Here is a 17,328-nt window from a genome sequence, read left to right as displayed (position 1 = left end):
AACATTTTAAAATCTACATCAATCTGCTGTGAGGAATTATGATTAAACAGGACTTACTGGCTTCCTGTGTTGTAGTTTAAAGCTCACAATCTATTCTTCTGAGAGTCGAGCTGTTTGTAGCTATACTGATCAAAACCTAGGAGAATTTTTATTGCAGTTGACTGAGATACTAGACATTTCAGGAACTGGAACAAAAATCAATGCTGAAAGGTTATTTATTTGTCTGGTAAATAGTAATTGATTGAGTGGCCAGGTAATATTTTAATATATTGGCTCTGCAGTAAACAGCAATTTACTGTTTAAAAATAAGTATCATACTTACAATGTATGCAGGATAATGCAAAGCTAGCAGCTATTTACACAGCAATAACTCAGTTCTGTTTATTCTGAGGACACTGTAGACTTTGAGTGCAAAGCTGGAACAGTTTGTAAATGACACCAATATCTGTGGTTGACTTTAAAACAAAAAAAATACTGCAAGTACACAGTTGATTAGCCAGTATTTATAGAGATAGAGACATTTCAGGGAGGTGGCTATTCATTAGGGAAAACATAATGAAAAAAAATAGTGCTGATGGAGGAATTGCAGTCATATGGCAACAAATGAGCAAATTATGAACAAAACAACAAAACAATATAAATTGGATATTGTGCTTATGTTAAATAATTTTATTAATTTCAAGAACTGGAAAGTTTTCTTGTTCAAATTTAGTCCGTCTCACTGAGCCTTGCTGTGGGTATGCTTTCAGAGTACAGATTTGCATATTTGATTAGACCACTGTCCTTTTTCCTCCTGTTTCCAAGATTTTCTTAATTGTGGGAATCATAGGGATCTTGGTGAAATGTATTTTGTATTCTCAACCAAAATTCCTTCAGATGAAAGTCCCAGCATAGAGGGTAAGTTAATATTTTCATACAGAAAGATCACCATTTTGCTAATTAGGAAATCTATATCAAAATATTGTTGCAATAACTATGTTGTTTTCATTGAAGCCAAGGTACATCAGTCGAAACTTGTTGATGAATTTTTGCCCTATATAGTAAAATTGACATCACCATGAAATCTGGCTTCCATTTTCAACACATTTTATTCAGCCTACATGATCTGAATCAAACACATAGTGAGGCGATTTCTTATATCAGCTAATTTGAAAATGAAAAGCATCCTGACCAAAATGGCCCACACCATTTATGTTTCCCTCAGTCACCCATTTCAACCAGCTCCCTAAATACGCTATCTGACATCAGACAGTCTACCACAAGCTATGGCATAAAACTACAGCTGAATAAAATATAACCCATTGACTTAAATGAAAGCAATCTGAATATATAAAAAAGAACAATCCACAATGTGTCAGTTTAAAAGGGTATTGTGCAAAGGAAACACTGCACAAAACTTTGAAATTTCTGTCAACATTAACAAGTAGAACTAAGAAAGTCCTAAAAACAAACTTCAAATTCGAAACTGTCAGCAGAAAAAAAGCAGAACAAAACTATCTTACCTAAAAGAAATGTAAGAATGACTCACCCTGAGTCAAATGTTATTCGCTGTGTTGAATGATCCAGCATGTTCTTTGAATCTGTGCCTTAATTAGTGCTTAGGGCCCTGTTCCAACACAGCACTGAATCATTCACTATATTCACCTGATACACTTACGAGTGTAGAAGCATCATTTCATGCATATAGATTCCAAAACATCTGAATGGGAAATGTGGAGATTTTGTGAAGAGCCAGTCTTTTCCAGTTGATGTTAAACACTCACTTCTGTTTGTATGCAATGCATACAACATTATGTCCTATTCTATTTCATAAATGCAGGATTGGCTCTTTTATTTCATGAACTTTTGATACATTGCGTTTACAATTTTTTGCCAAACCCCAGCTCTCATGAAAGATTCTTATCTTTCATGCATCCGAACTTTAATTTGGAAGAGTGGGATAGTAAACCATTGTCTGACCAGTGATTTCAACTGAAGTACAAATGTTTCCCTATACTGAATTAATGGGAGATAGATTTGATAAGATATTGGACAGCCTTTCATCATCCTCAAATTGTGAGAGACAAAGCTTCAATCTGGTTACTTGAACTGAAGTTCATGAAATGAGTGTGGTTTTATATCAAAGGGTCCCACAGTTGCCAATGTAACATTCTAACTGATAAGCAGACTTTTGCGAGGTAGCTTCAGGGATTCCACTTGGTTCAATGAACCATCTTTCTACTTATGGCTAATAAAAGATGACAAAGCTGATTCAATTGTTTCTTTTAAGAGAAGTTATTTCTTCTGATGCTTCTATGAATTTCTGTCACTTCTGGTATTTGTATACCATGAATGAAGCACTCTAAAACGGTGACATTTTCCCAATTGACATAGTGTGAAATTCTATTATTTCCGTTCTGTGTCAATGCATCCAGGTCATCTGACACATTTCTGCACTGTACATGGAAATGAGATTGAAGTATACATTGATGATAGATGCAGCTTTTAACAGGATGAAGTCAACTGCGCTGCCCTCAAAATAACACCAACTTGCATTTATACAATGTATTTAATGTGGAAATCACCTCGAAACTCTGCAAAGTGACCTTCCAAAAATGGATGTTGGGAAATAGGAAAGGAAAGCTGAGTAAAAGGAGAGACATTGAGGATTGTAAAAGTCAAAGAGGTCACTTGAGTGATTGATTTTGCTGCCAATTAAGAGTTTTGCATTGATAGAGCACATTCCACCTTTCAGTGTGCTGGTTGTGGTGATTTTAGAAGTGAAGGCATTGTTGGACAATAAGAACAGAATGGCCAGGTTGTCCTGGTGTGGGTGAGTCCTGATGTTAGGATCACATGTGGATTCTGAGTCCATGGAGGGCAGCCAAATGAGTCCTCATGCAGTGGCAACCTTCCTGGGATGATGGCCAATTATGAAAAGACCGTTGGGCCTACAGTACATTGTGCCAACACAATTAATGCACTGGCAGTGCCCTGTGAGGGTTAGCCAATACTGAAACTGTGAGAGACAGTGTGGTACCTTGAGAGGAGCAAGAAATGTATCTTAGCTGCTGTGACCTGCCAGCAGCCACCAATGGATATCATTCCGGTGGGAAGTTTGAGGCCATGGGGTTGCTTATTTTTGCCAAAAACAAGCTCCTTGGGCCTCTGAACGCACTGAGAGAAAGTGAGGACTGTAGATGCTGGAGATCAGAGTCAAGAAGTGTGGCACTGGAAAAGCACTGCAGGTCATCTCAGCATCCAAGGAGCAGGAAAGTCGATGTTTCAGGCATAAGCCCTTCATCAGGAATGTGGCAGAGGGGGAAGGGGGTTGAGAGATAAATAGGATTGTGGGGTGTGGTGGAGGGAAGGCAGCTGGGAAGGCAATGGATAGATGCAGTGGGGGGTGATGGTGATAGATTAGAGGGGTGAGTGGACCAGTAGGTGAGAAGGAAGATGTAAGATGGACAGGTAAGCCAGTTCAAGAGGGCAGTGCCGAGTTGGAAGGTTGGATCTGTGATGAGCTGGGGGGAGGGGAGATAAAGAAACTGGTGAAGTCGATATTGATGCCATGTGGTCGGAGGGTCCCAAAGTGGAAGATGACATGTTCTACCTCCAGTCATCGGGTGGCTCGGATTTGGCGATGGAGGAGGCCCAGGACTTTCATGTCCTTGGTAGAGTGGGCGGGAATTAATAGTCATAGAGATGTTCTGTACGGAAACAGACCCTTCAGTTCAACTTGTCCATGCCAACCAGATGTCCCAACCCAATCTAGCCCCACCTTCCAGCAACCGCCCCATATCCCTTTAAACCCTTCCTATTCATATACCTATCCAGATGCCTTTTAAATGTTGCAACTGTACTGGCCTCCACCACTTCCTCTCACAGCTCATTCCATACACATACCACCCTCTGAATGAAAAACTTGCCTCTTAGGTCTTTTTTATATCTTTCCCCCTCACCCTAAACCAATGCCCTCTAGTTCTGAACTCCCCAACCCTAGGGAAGAGACCTTGTCTATTTATCCTATCCATGCCCCTCATGATTTTATAAACCTCTATAAGGTCACCCCTCAGCTTCCAATGCTCCAGTGATAACAGCCCCAGCCTATTCAACCTCTCCCTTTAACTTAAATCCTCCAACCCTGGCAATATCCTTGTAAATCTTTTCTGAACCTTTTCAAGTTTCACAACATCTTTCTGATAGGATGGAGACCAGAACTGCACGCAATATTCCAAAAGTGGCCTAGCCAATGTTCTGTACAGCTGCAATATGACCTCCCAACTCCTGTACTCAGTGCTCTGACCAAGAAAGAAAAGTATACCAAACACCTTCTTTACTATTCTATCTACCTGAGACTCTACTTTCAAGGAGCTATGAATCTACACTTCAAGGTCTCTTTCTTCAGCAACACTCCCTAGGACCTTGCCATTAAGTGGAAAAAGCCTGGTAAGATTTGCTTTCCCAAATGTACGGAAACAGACCCTTGAAGTTTATCTAAATTAAACTCCATCTGCCACTCCTCAGCCTATTGGCCCATCTGATCAAGATCCCATTGTAATCTGAGGTAACCTTCTTCACTGTCCACTACACCTCCAATTTTAGTGTCATCTGCAAACTTACTAACTATACCTCTTATGCTCACATCCAAATCATTTATATAAATAATGAAAAGTAGTGAATACAGCACCGATCCTTGTGGCACTCCACTGGTCACAGAACTCCAGTCTGAAAAACAATCCTCCACCACCACCCTCTGTCTTCTACCTTTGAGTCAGTTCTGTATCCAAATGACGAGTTTTCCTTGTATCCCATGAGATCTAACCTTGCTAACCAGTCTCCCATGAGGAACATTGTCAAACTCCTTACTGAAGTCCATATAGATCATGTCTACCGCTCTACCCTCATCAATCCACTTTGTTACTTCTTCAAAAAACTCAATAAAGTTTGTGAGACATGATTGCCCACATACAAAGCCACATTTATTATCCCTAATTAGTCCTTGCCTTTCCAAATACACGTACATCCTGTCCCTCAGGATTCCCTCTAACAACTTGCCTGCCACTGATGTCAGACTCATTGATCTATAGTTCCCTGGCTTGTCCTTACACCTTTCTTAAACAGTGGCACCACATTAACCAACCTTCAGTCTTCCAACACCTCACCTGTGACTATCACTACCAAAATTGCCACCTTTCTACTCAACAGTATGTAGGATGGTGAGTGAAAGTTTGTTGAATGAAAAAGGAGGGCAATAAAATCACAGTGCAAGCTGACAAAATTAAACACCAACTAGCACATTGATCCTATGACAACCAATGACTCATTACTTCAGGAGAGAAGGAAGGAGGGTTCATCAATCCAGTGGAAACGAATAGTGAATTGGGACCAGGGAGTGAATAAAATTACTGTAAATAAAACATTGGCAATTAGGGAATTAATGGAATTAATGAGTGACATCTCACCAGGAGGAGATGAGTTCCATCAGACCTTGTTAAAGGAAGTAGGGGAGTACATTGCAGATGCCCTAAATGCAAGCTTTTAGAGTTTCCAATATGTAGGACTCATCCCTCTGGATTGGAAAATTGTACATGACACTTTTCACTTTATAAGAAGTGTGAAAGAGGCTAGCCTGGGAATTAGTGACCAATTAACTTAACATCTGTGATGGGAACATGTTCGGAGTCTATAATCTAGGATGGGGAACTGAACATCTTGAAAGTTTTCAGTTAATCTGGACAACTGGCATTGATTCATGATAGGCAGGTCAAGCCTGACAAATCTCATTGAAGTTTTTAGAGAGGTGTCTAAGATAGGGAATAGGGGAATGTCTATGAATATTATTTATATGGACTTGCAGAAGGCATTTGATAGAGTCCCACATAACAGACTGTTAACTAAGGTAGAAGCACGCAGAATTGAAGACAAATTACTCATGTGGCTAGGATGTTGGTTGAGAGGTAGGTGACAGAAAGTAAGAATAATAGATAGTTAGTCAAATTGGAGGGATTTAAATAGTGGTGTCTCACAAAGATTTGTTTTAGGGGCCCAACTATTCACATTTTTTATTCATGACTTGCATAATGAATATATATTCAAATTTTCTGATTACATAAAGTTAGATGGAATTAGAGACAGTGTAGATGGTAGGACAAAATAACAAAGGGTTATTTAGGGACTAAGTGAATGGGCAGAACTATGGCAGTCGGAGTTCAATATAAACAAGTTATCCATATTGGACCAAAAAAGGACAGATCAGCGTACTTTCTAAATGATATGAAGTTAAATACAGTGGATGTCCAAAGAGACATGGGTATAGGTGCATAGATCCTTAAAATGCCACAAACAAGTACAGAAAATAATCAAACAATCTAATGGAAAGCAGGCCTTTATATCTAGAGGGCCGGAGTATAAGGATGCAGTCGCTATACTGCAGGTTACACAAAATCCTGATTAGACTTCACTTGGAGAATAGTGAGCAGATCTGGGCACCACATTTTCAGAAGATGTGATTGGCCTTGGACAGAGTACAATGTAAGTTTACAAGAATGATACCTGGACTTCAGTTGGTAAGTTTTAAGGAGAGATTATACAAATTAAGCCTGTTTTGTCTCAAATTCAGAGAGTTAAGGGATGATCTGATTGATATCTTTGGGATATTAACAAGACAGGATAGATAAAGAAACTATGTCCCCTGGTTGGGGATTCTAGAACTAGAACAGAATCTGAGAAATAGGGCCAGACCATGCAGGAAAGATGTTAGGCAGCACTTCTGCACACAAAGGATAGTAAATATGGGTGGCATGGTGGCACAGTGGTTAGCACTACTGTTTCATGGTGCCTGGGATGCAAGTTTGATTTTAGCCTTGGGCAACTGTCTGTGTGGAGTTTGCATGTTCTCCCTGTGTCTGTGTGGGTTCCTATTGAGTTCTGTGGTATCCTCCCACAGTCCAAAGATGTGCAGGTTTGGTGGATTAAGTGATAAATACTGGGTTATGGGAATATCTGGATGAGATGTTTTTTGGAGGATCAGTACAGAGTCAATGGGAAGAATAGCTGCTATCTGCACTGGCGGTGTTCTATGATTCTAGATGTTTGGAACTGTCTTCCACAAATGACAGTGAATGCTAGTTCAATTGTTAATTTTAAATCTGAGATAGATAAGTTTTTTTGTTAAGCAAATATATTAACGAATATGGACCAGAGATGGGCATACGGAGTTGCCACAGATCAGCCATGATCTTATTAAATGGTAAATTGGCTTACTTCTGTTCCTATGTTCTTCATCTTAGGGTAACGTTAATCTGCCAGGATGGGTTGTTCAAGGGATGTTGTCTGCTCTAAACTAGAGAAAACATTCAATGCTTGGGTGTCGGATTTTAGTGGGACAAGGTGACTAACCTGATCTCCAAAGGTGGGATCTTAGTTTTAGTGAGGCTTTGTGACTCAAATTTTAGCTGTGTTTCAAAGTTGAACAAGTGGAATCCGGGATATCCCACAAGCTCCGAGTAGGCAGAAGGTCTGTATCCAACCGCCGTCCCACCAGTTTCCCACCCCATCCCTCCTTACCAAGCATTCCTGTTTCCCACTCCATGTGATTGGACAATGTAATAATTCACTCATGATCTATCTCTGGCACACCCTCCAATCTTTTCACTTTCAAAATATTCACTGCAAAATTCCATTTCCCAATAGCCTATTATACGAGCATATGAACAAGGAACAAAAGTAGGCCACTCAGTCCTTGAAGTCTGCTCCGTCATTCAATAAGATCATGGCTGATCCAATTTTAACCTCAAATCCATATTCCTGCGTATCCCAATAATCTTTCGTTCACTTGGTAATCAAAATTCTACTCCTGCCTTAAAATATTTAAAGATTCTGCATCTATTACCTTCTAACTAAGGGAATTCCAAAGACTCTCACCCTCTCTGAGGGATTAAAAATATTTCATCTATCCAAATAGGCAACTTCTTTTTCAACTATAAGCCCATACTTCTAGATTCTCCCACAAGGTGAAACATCCTTTCGAAATCCACCCAGTCCAGTCCACTCAGGATCTTATATGATGGAGCGAAGTCACCTCTGACACTTCTAAACTCCAGAGGCTGCAAACATAGCCTTTGCTTAAAAGGAACTGTGCTCATTTCAGGTAGAAATGCTTCCAATCCAGTTCATATCCTTCACATCCTCTGAAGAGACTATCCTACTCCAATTGCTGATGCTCCTCCATTTCTTGGTTACTCAGATTATCGACACAGAGACACACTAACTCTAATGAAAGTTCCTCACCACACCCTCAACAAAAGATTGTTGTCACACAATCTTTTCCTTCTTCCTCCCTATCCTTGGCTGCAGCCTGGTGCATTTTGTCTTCCCCTTCCATCTGGTTGGCTGACCAATCAGGCTGAGTTTCTGAACTTCTAAAACATTAAATTTGGCAGGGCCTCTAGTAAATGCATGCTTCTCAATTTCATGGCCTCCCAATGAACAGCCTTTGAGACTGGTCGAAATTTTTTCATTAAAAGCATTTTGTATTTGAATTTGTATGGTGGAGCTGAAAATCTAAAGCTTGTGTTCCCAATACTTTCCCTGAAATTTTATCTATTATTGTCAATCCAACAGAGTTTCAGAGTGTTGCATAGGCAAGCATTACTATGGGAGTTGTCTACCTAACTAAAGTCAAAATACCTTGGATGCTGGAAATCTGACAGAAAAACTGAGTGTTAAAGTAACCTAGCAGGTCTGGCAGCATCTGTGCGGACAGACATAGATCAAGTTTCAAGTCCCTCATGGCCCTCTGGGTAAACCATGAGGTTTATCTTTTCCTTTTGAGGTCAGGACCATGTGCTTGGCCCAAACCAATATAGTGAAGCCCACTTTACTTCTGAAGGCTGGCATTCCCAACTTCCTCAGTGTTCCCTCCTTTACTGCATGCCAACTGAACTGAAGGAATGTATATTACTTGCATTGGATCTCCCATTTTCTCACTGCCTTTTCCAGCAAGGCAAAAAGGCAACTGATAGAAATAGAAAAGACTTGGTTCCGATAGAGTTGTAAATAAAGAACATGGGATAGAAATTTCATCTCTGATGAAATCAGCAATCAAGGCACAAAATTCACCAAGTGTTGTGCTGGTTTTAGGATTTTTTTTTCAGGTTTTCAGTTTGCACGTTGCTGAATATGATATCTGTCATGCACCAGTGCAATGGGTAATGTAGAATAACATTGCTTGAATTATTTAAGAGTGGTAACTTAGTAGAATTTCTTTGATATAGGTGAAAATGGATTTATCACAGAAAATCAGCATGTGAACTTACATGTGAAAGTGTGATTTTTGCACTGATTTCCCCTACTTAGGGCAAATTGTACTGAAAACACATTACAACAGAAACTCCAGGCTAATCAGTTTAATTTGTGCTTTAATTTTTGTTCATAAGCATACAAGCATGTAAAAAATACAAATTCTATTACCAAGACTAATCTAAACTGACACCATCGTACTGCTCAGTGAGCAGTCTTTTGAATGATACTCTCTCCTGAACAGCATTGTGGGTCAACCTATAGCAGGTGGATTGCAGTGGCTCAAGAAGTTAAAAATCACAACACAAGATTATAATCCAACGGTTTATTCGAAAGTTTAAGCTTTTGGAGTACTGTTCCCAGTTATCTGATGAAGGAGCAGCACTCCGAAAGCTTGAAATTTCAAATAAAGTTGTTGGACTATAACCTGGTGTATTATTTTGAACTTTGTCCAACACCAACACCTCCACAATGTGGTTCAAGAAGGCAGCTCACCATCACTGTCTAAAGAACAACTAAGGATGGGCAATAAATGCTGGTCATCCAGTGATGTCCACAATCCATTAATGATTTAAAAATACTTTAAATGTCACACCGCACAGTCACGAAAGAGTGTGTGAGTTCTATTTGGTGTTCTGATCAACATTGGTCTTCAACTTGCATCACTGAAAAAAATGGTCTTGTCATAATCTCAGGACCTTACTCTGGCAAAGTTATACATAGAACTTCCCTACAATACCCCAGTGCTTCAAAAGTACTTAATATTTGAAAGCAAATGAAATGCCCTGAAGCTGTGTGTGATAAGTGTTGTATAATACAACTGACATGGGTGGAAATTTCAGTTCCTGTTAAAATTGCTCATTTTTTCTGGACATAATCTTAAATGTGGAAATCAAGACCCCTTCTGTCAGAAATTTCCAAGAGGAGAATTGATCTTTGGGCCTATCAAAGTTGATTTCATGTCCACCCTAGTTATCCGTTCATATTACCTAATGTAATGAAATACTTCCATTTTTATTCTATTTTTACTACCCTGCCTGCTGGATTATTCCTAACATTTATTACCCTTCAAATGAAGTACTTCTTCCTGATATGTTTTAAATCACTTTTCATTCATTTCCACTTATGCTGACTTGTACTTCCCTTGCTTACTTTGAAGTAGTAATTACCTTATCTGTGCCATTAAAATGTTATGTACTTCAATGAAATTCCCCTCCCTCAAGTGCCTTCTTATTGACTGTAAAGCTTAAGCTTCTTTAATCTTTCTTCTAGTTTGTCCTCCTTACACTTGGGATAAGTGTTGTTGTCCTTCTCTGTGCCCTTTACAATGCTCATAGCTTTTAGTGATGTGGTGACTAAAAATGAATGCAATAATCTTAGTGTGATCTGATTAGTGCATATGAAGGTTTTAACATACATTTTTATTCTATTTTACTAGCATCCTTGTCTTTTATTTACTCCTTTTAATATCTTCACCATTCTGTCAGGACATTGTAAATGACAAATAATGATTACTCCTAGATTCCTTTCTAATTCTCCTAACTTAATTCCACTTAAAATGAAACTACAATAAATATTCATTTTGACCTATGAACAGTAATGATTTTAATTTAGCAGGTTTAAATATAATTCACAAATTGTCTGCCTAATTACGTACTCAATCAGACTCCTCAATTTCCACCGTTCTGTATTCTGCTGTCAATGGCTTTCTTGATGGATGGTTGAATGCTTCCTTCTGAGAGGTTAGTCAGGTAAGAACAATCCCACCACCTACTGCAAAATAAGAAAATGCTCCCGGTTGTTTTACTTGATATCATACAGCTCCTTTCTCCAAAATGTCTATGAACACCACTGGGTCAGCCAGAGATTTGGAGGTGAGTTTTGTCTATTGTCATGATTACTGCATTAGCCATCTGGAATACCAGGTTATAGTCCAATAGGTTTAATTGGAAACACTAGCTTTCGGAGCGCTGCTCCTTCATCAACTACCTGATGAAGGAGCAGTGTTGCAAAAACTAGTGCTTCCAATTAAACCTGTTAAACCTGGTGTTGTGTGATTTTTAATTTTGTACACCCCAGACCAACACCAGCATCTCCAAATCATCATAAATGTTTTATTGTACTCTTGATAAGTTTAATACATCACCATGCTAATATGGAAATATAACAGTTTTCCCTCCTTCATCGCTGGATTAAAGTTCTGGAACCTCTCACCTAAGAACATGTAGACTGCAAGACAATAGTTTTACTTCCATCCTCTCAAGTTAAATAAGGGATGGGGTAAAAAATGCTGTAATAAATCCACACCCCATGGCTTATTTTTAAAAATGCATCTTACTCTAAAAACAATACCTAAAAAAACTTACTAAACAGGAAAGAATTGCTCATACTTTAGATTAGACATTTATTTTTCCATGCCTTGTGTTTGGCCTAACAAATCCCCTCTGTCTACTGGCTGTAAATGTGATCCCAAACAAGTTATAATTACAGACGTGGATAGACAGCACAAAACTCACATTAATTTGCCGTTAATTGATGTTAAATTGATGAAGTTAACTGAGGATAATAGCTGAGCAGAAGAACCCGCACTTATAAGGTTGGACTTAGGAACATTGTCAGATCACTGTAGAGGGCCATTATTCTATTACTGCTCATGTATAATAATCCAGGGAGTACCCAGTATTGGAATGTTGTCCAGAGTAGAAAAAAATTAGTTACCAATTTTCATCAAGTGAATATGAAAATTCACCAAAAAGCATTTTTTTAAATGAAATCCATAATTATTGAGACATATGTTTGAGCCTTATTAAATGTTTTATAGTCAGATTCGGAACTATAATTCGAAAATATGGGCATCTTTTAGTTGATACTTACCAAAGAGAAATTTACCTCGCTAAATAAAGAAAGATAGGAAGAAAAAAGCACGTGTATGTTAATACATAATCTGCTATCTCACTGTAATCTAGAAAGCAGAGAATCTGAGAATTCAACAATCAGTATTTATCAAATTAGATGAAAGAAACTAGATGAATAGAGTTTTAAAATGTCACCTACACCCAAAGATTTCTGTAAGTATGTCCCCATGTAAGTGTCATCCTTTGTTAAAAGGACAGCTTTGAAAAGATTCCAAATATTGGCAACATTAAGAGAGATAGCTAGAAAATTCCTCTTTTTGCTGCTCTCCTGGACATATTCACTAATTTAAATTTAAATATTTTAGATAGGAAAAAGAAAATTAGATGTAGAAATGAGCAGAAGCAGAGATTTGATTGATTTAATTATCATTGCATCACATGAAGAGATCACACAAATCAGATGAATGAAGTGATACCAAGTAATAATGTATAAGGTATGCTGTTTTCCTATAGCATCCAATTACTTATTTTTACTTCAGTTGTAAACCTAACACAACAATGAAATCCATCTCTGGGTTCACTTTAACATTCTTCAACAAATAAAAACAACCTATGTTCAGTATTTATGATTTTTCTTTCTGAATTCTTCCTTTTATTCTTGCTAATAAAGATATTTTTGTTTCCTTCAATTTAACCCTTCCCCATGAGTTAAGCAGTTTTCCTAAAATGAGAGTAAAAAATTTTAAAATTTCATATCAACAGGGACCCCAATGGCTATCAAGCTAAGTGACATTTCAGCACGCCCACGGTCATAATTGAGGTTTAGCTGCTCTTTAACTTGATAATTACTGCCTATTAATGTTCATGTGCTTTCTTCTGCCTAGGGTCTTTTGATTCACTGCAACTCTTTTAGATCTTTGTCCTCCTCCTGAAAAAAAACTGCTTAATTTATATTTTTAGCAGTGTTTGGGTCTGCTATAGGATCCATAAAATAGACAAAAAACATTGTCAGCTAAATTTGTGTTGATAAAATTAATTTATTGAGATTGAAAAATTTAGAAGAAGGCAAAATCAATCTTTAAAAATTCCTTTGGCAAAAATATGACACGAATTATGTCTAACATCCCAACTGATTAGACTTTGCCTTGAAACAGACCCAAAGCAGGCTCTGACCCTTGTAAGACAAGTTACTGAGAGACAATACTGTGTGACCACTATCTGCTCACTATGAATTGAAAATAAAGTCAGAACATTGCACTGGATCCACATTGAGAAAATGGTAACTTAAATACAAACGTTTCTAATTCAGAATTCTTAATTGTTTGCTTTTCCTTGAAAAGGATTTCATTTCTTCCCAACACACCAACATTTTCAGGCTTGCATCTGGGTAACTCTGCTGCAATTTATGTAATCATCGTGCAACAGTTACAGTAATGTAATTTTCTCACTAAATTTACTCATTTAAATAAAGAATATTTTTAAAAACTGTAATAACATTAATGCTTAATTGTATTCAATTTACAGGTCGTTCTGCACTAACACGCGGTTGTTAGACGCGCATTGGCTATAACGCGATTGACCAATTATAAACATTATAACATGAACTTTCTACTGAAAGGGTATAGTGATTTAAGGTTAATGATCTTCTATAGTCTGATTTTACGTAGCAGATTTTCATAGCCTGATTTTCTATGGCACAAGTTCGCAGAGGAACACAACTAACACGTTATAGCAGAATGCCCTATCTTGATTAGTATACTAGTATATGCTAGCTGTGATGTAAGTTGGTAGACCTGCTTAAAGGGCTGAATCTTATGAATGTTTTTGGCAAAGTGAAAGTCACGTCAAGTTTGGTAGAATGAATCTTGAGACCGAGCGTATTTTTCTTGCTGTATCTGACCAAGCCCACAATAATTGGCATTTCAGCTCTTATGGCAAATATCATCATTGATTTCTAGCCTTTGTACCATACACCATCCCCGGGCCAACACGTCACTCAACCGAAGTTCCAAAATGGATTGACATCCCTAGTACCGATGCCATATTTAAAAGATTATTGTGTACCTGGTCAAGCCCTGTCAGTCTGGAACTGCCTTGCATAGTTTCTGACATTATTCCTGAACATGGCAGACAGAAGAGAATCAATGGCCCGCTTTGTGATTATAGTGCTGGAGCTTTGCTGGACTGGTGGTACATAGGCCGGACTTTCTCTTCTTTTCCACTCCTGGGATTTTGGTGTCACTGGTTCACCAGCATTTATTGTCCATCCCGAGTTGCCCTTGAGAAGGTGGTGGTAAGCTGCCTTCTTTGACCACCGCAGTCCATGTGCTGTGGATAGAGCTATAATGAGGGAATTAGACAGGGAATTCCAGGATTTTGATCCAGCGACAGTGAAGGAACAACAATATATTTCCAAGCCAGGATAGAGAGTGTCGTGGAGGGGAACATTTATGTGATGGCGTTCTCATGTATCTGCTGATTTTGTCCTATTATATGGAAGTGGTCATGTATTTGGGAGGTAATATCGAAGATCTTTGGTGAACTTTTGCAGTATACCTTGTAGCTGCTGCTACTGACTATTGTTGGTGGAGGGAATGGATGTTTGTGGATGTAGTGTCAGTCAAGTAGGCTGCTTTGGCCTGGATGGTGTCAAGCTTCATGAGTGATGTCAAAGTTGCACTCATCCAGGTAAGTGGGAAATATTCCATCACACTTCTGACTTGTGCCTTGAACATGTGGACAGGCTTTGGGGGAGCCAAGGAGTGAGTTACTTGTCACAGTATTCCTAGCTTCTAACCTGCTTTGTAACTTCCATATTTATTAGAATCACTACTGAGTGGAAACAGGTCCTTCAGTCCAACAAGTCCGCACCAACCCTCTGAAGAACCTCCCATCCAGACCCATTTACCACTGACTCATGCACCTAACCTATACATCCCTAAACACTATGGACAATTTAGCAAAGCCAATTCACCTAACCTGCACATCTTTAAATTGTGGGAGGAAACCGGAGGACCCGAGGAAACCTATACAGACACAAGGAGAATGTACAAGTTTCACACAGTCACCCGAGGCTGGAATCCCTGGGTCCCTGGTGTTGTGAGGCAACAGTGCTAACCACTGAGCTACCATGCTGCCTGCACTTTATATGTCTTGTCCAGTTGTTTTTCTGATTAATGGTAACCCCAGGATATTGATAGCGGGGGAATTCAGTTACAGTAACGATACTGAGATCAAGAGGCAGTGGTTAGATTATCTCTTACCAGAGATGGTCATTTCCTCACATTTGTATGGTGCAAATGTTACTTACCAATTGTCAGAACAAGCTTGTATATTGTCCAGAACAAGTTGCATTTGAACATGCACTGCTTCAGTATCTGAGGAGTCATGAATGGTGCTGAACATTGTGCAATTGTTTACCTTGCGTAAAAATTGGACATTTTGTCCATGACATCTGCTATCCTTTTTTTTCCAATCTCACCATATTTTGGTAACTGACTCTCCTCTGCCCACATTGTCAAGGACTGCCAGTAAACCTCTTGTTATCGTTGGAAAAATGCTTGATTCTTTGCCAGAGATGACAAAAGAGTTGGAGCCACAAAATATAATGAGAAAAAGTGAACATTAATGCCAGAAAAGAAAGTCAATTGATCAACTGCTTGAAAGCTTTGAAAAAGTATTGGAGCAGACAGGCCAATGCATTGGATTTGCCATACACAGGATTTCTTCGATGAAATGCTATATAAGAGACAAATGAAGAAGATCAGGGCCTGCACAGACAAAGGTCCAGTAACAGATAAAGGGACAACAATGAATCCAGTTTTCAATATGGAAAGTAGAAAAATGTGTACAGCAAGAGTCAATGTTCAACCCAGTGTTCAATGCACTTTTTATAAATGATTTCAACTTGAGAAATTACATGTTTTTCAGATGATAACCATTGTGTGGAGGGATGAGGACATACTTCATAATGTGGAGCTTGTAAAAGGACAAAATAAATCCAACATATAAAAGTACCTTTGGTTCATTTTGATTGAAGGAATAATAAGGCCACAACTCCTTAAGACAAGAAACCACTAAAGTAAATGAACAAAGTATTGTTGAGTAGCAGTGTAAATTGAAGAAGGGAAAACTGAACAATCTTTCATTTTTATAGAAATGTAATACAAAAGAAAGAAATATTGCAATTATACAGTGTCTTGGCTCGATTACATTTGGAGTAAAATGTTCAGTTCTGGTTTCTCATACCACAGAAATACATTGAATCATCTAGAAAGTGCAAAAAAGAATGACAAGGTTGTTACCAAAATTGAAAGGCTTCAGCTATCAGGTTTAACAAGCAGAGTGGGGGACAGAACAGGATCTTGATTTGTTGACTTGGTTGAAATTTTTTAAGTTGTGAAGTAGTTTGATGGGGTGGATGTGAATAAATTGTTTCCAATTAAAGTGGAATAAAGATAGCCATCCAGATAAAGAATTTAGGAAGAATATCTTCACTGACAATGGATGAATTGTCAAACACAATTTATGAGAGAGTGGTTCACATAGCATGATGAATTTACCATAATGTTTGATGTCTACCTGAGGGAGAAGAGAAGAGAGGTACATGGGGCCAGGATGGGAAATGGTGATTAGAGCAAAGGTGATCCTTGTGGAGAATGAAAACTGATTAGTCAAATTAAGCAGAATGGCTGATTTGTATGCTCTAGATTCTATGTAATGTTAATCAAATAACTTGGATAATGGGATCTGAAAATGCATATATCAGTCACTGAAGTCTCACTTTTTGCTTCAGTTCCATTTAAGTTCCAATTAGCAGGCTAGATATTCAAAAATACCCTATTATGTGGAATGAGAGGTGACTAGTTTTGAACATATAGAAAAATGGGTTATTATCATGAACAATCAAATATTTTAACTTTTAATAAAAAATGATGGGACCTATGCAGCCTGATCTGCCTGATCTGTGTGTTTTTGGTGTAGAGTTTATCTTTAATCAACAAATCAAGTTGGATTATTTTCCAAGTTTAATAGCAAGTTTGTTTAAGCTAAAAGGACAGGTAAAGATGCATACTGTTAGTGCTATCCTAATGTAGCACAAATTTATTTGTTACATCTGCATTCCAGCATTGGATGACATAATGTATGAAATATTATTGAATTTGGATGGGAATCTTTACTTCAAGGTTTG

This window comes from Chiloscyllium plagiosum, chromosome 7 (assembly GCF_004010195.1).
Source record: "Chiloscyllium plagiosum isolate BGI_BamShark_2017 chromosome 7, ASM401019v2, whole genome shotgun sequence".
Classification (NCBI taxonomy): domain Eukaryota; kingdom Metazoa; phylum Chordata; class Chondrichthyes; order Orectolobiformes; family Hemiscylliidae; genus Chiloscyllium; species Chiloscyllium plagiosum.
This window is presented reverse-complemented; position numbering follows the sequence as displayed.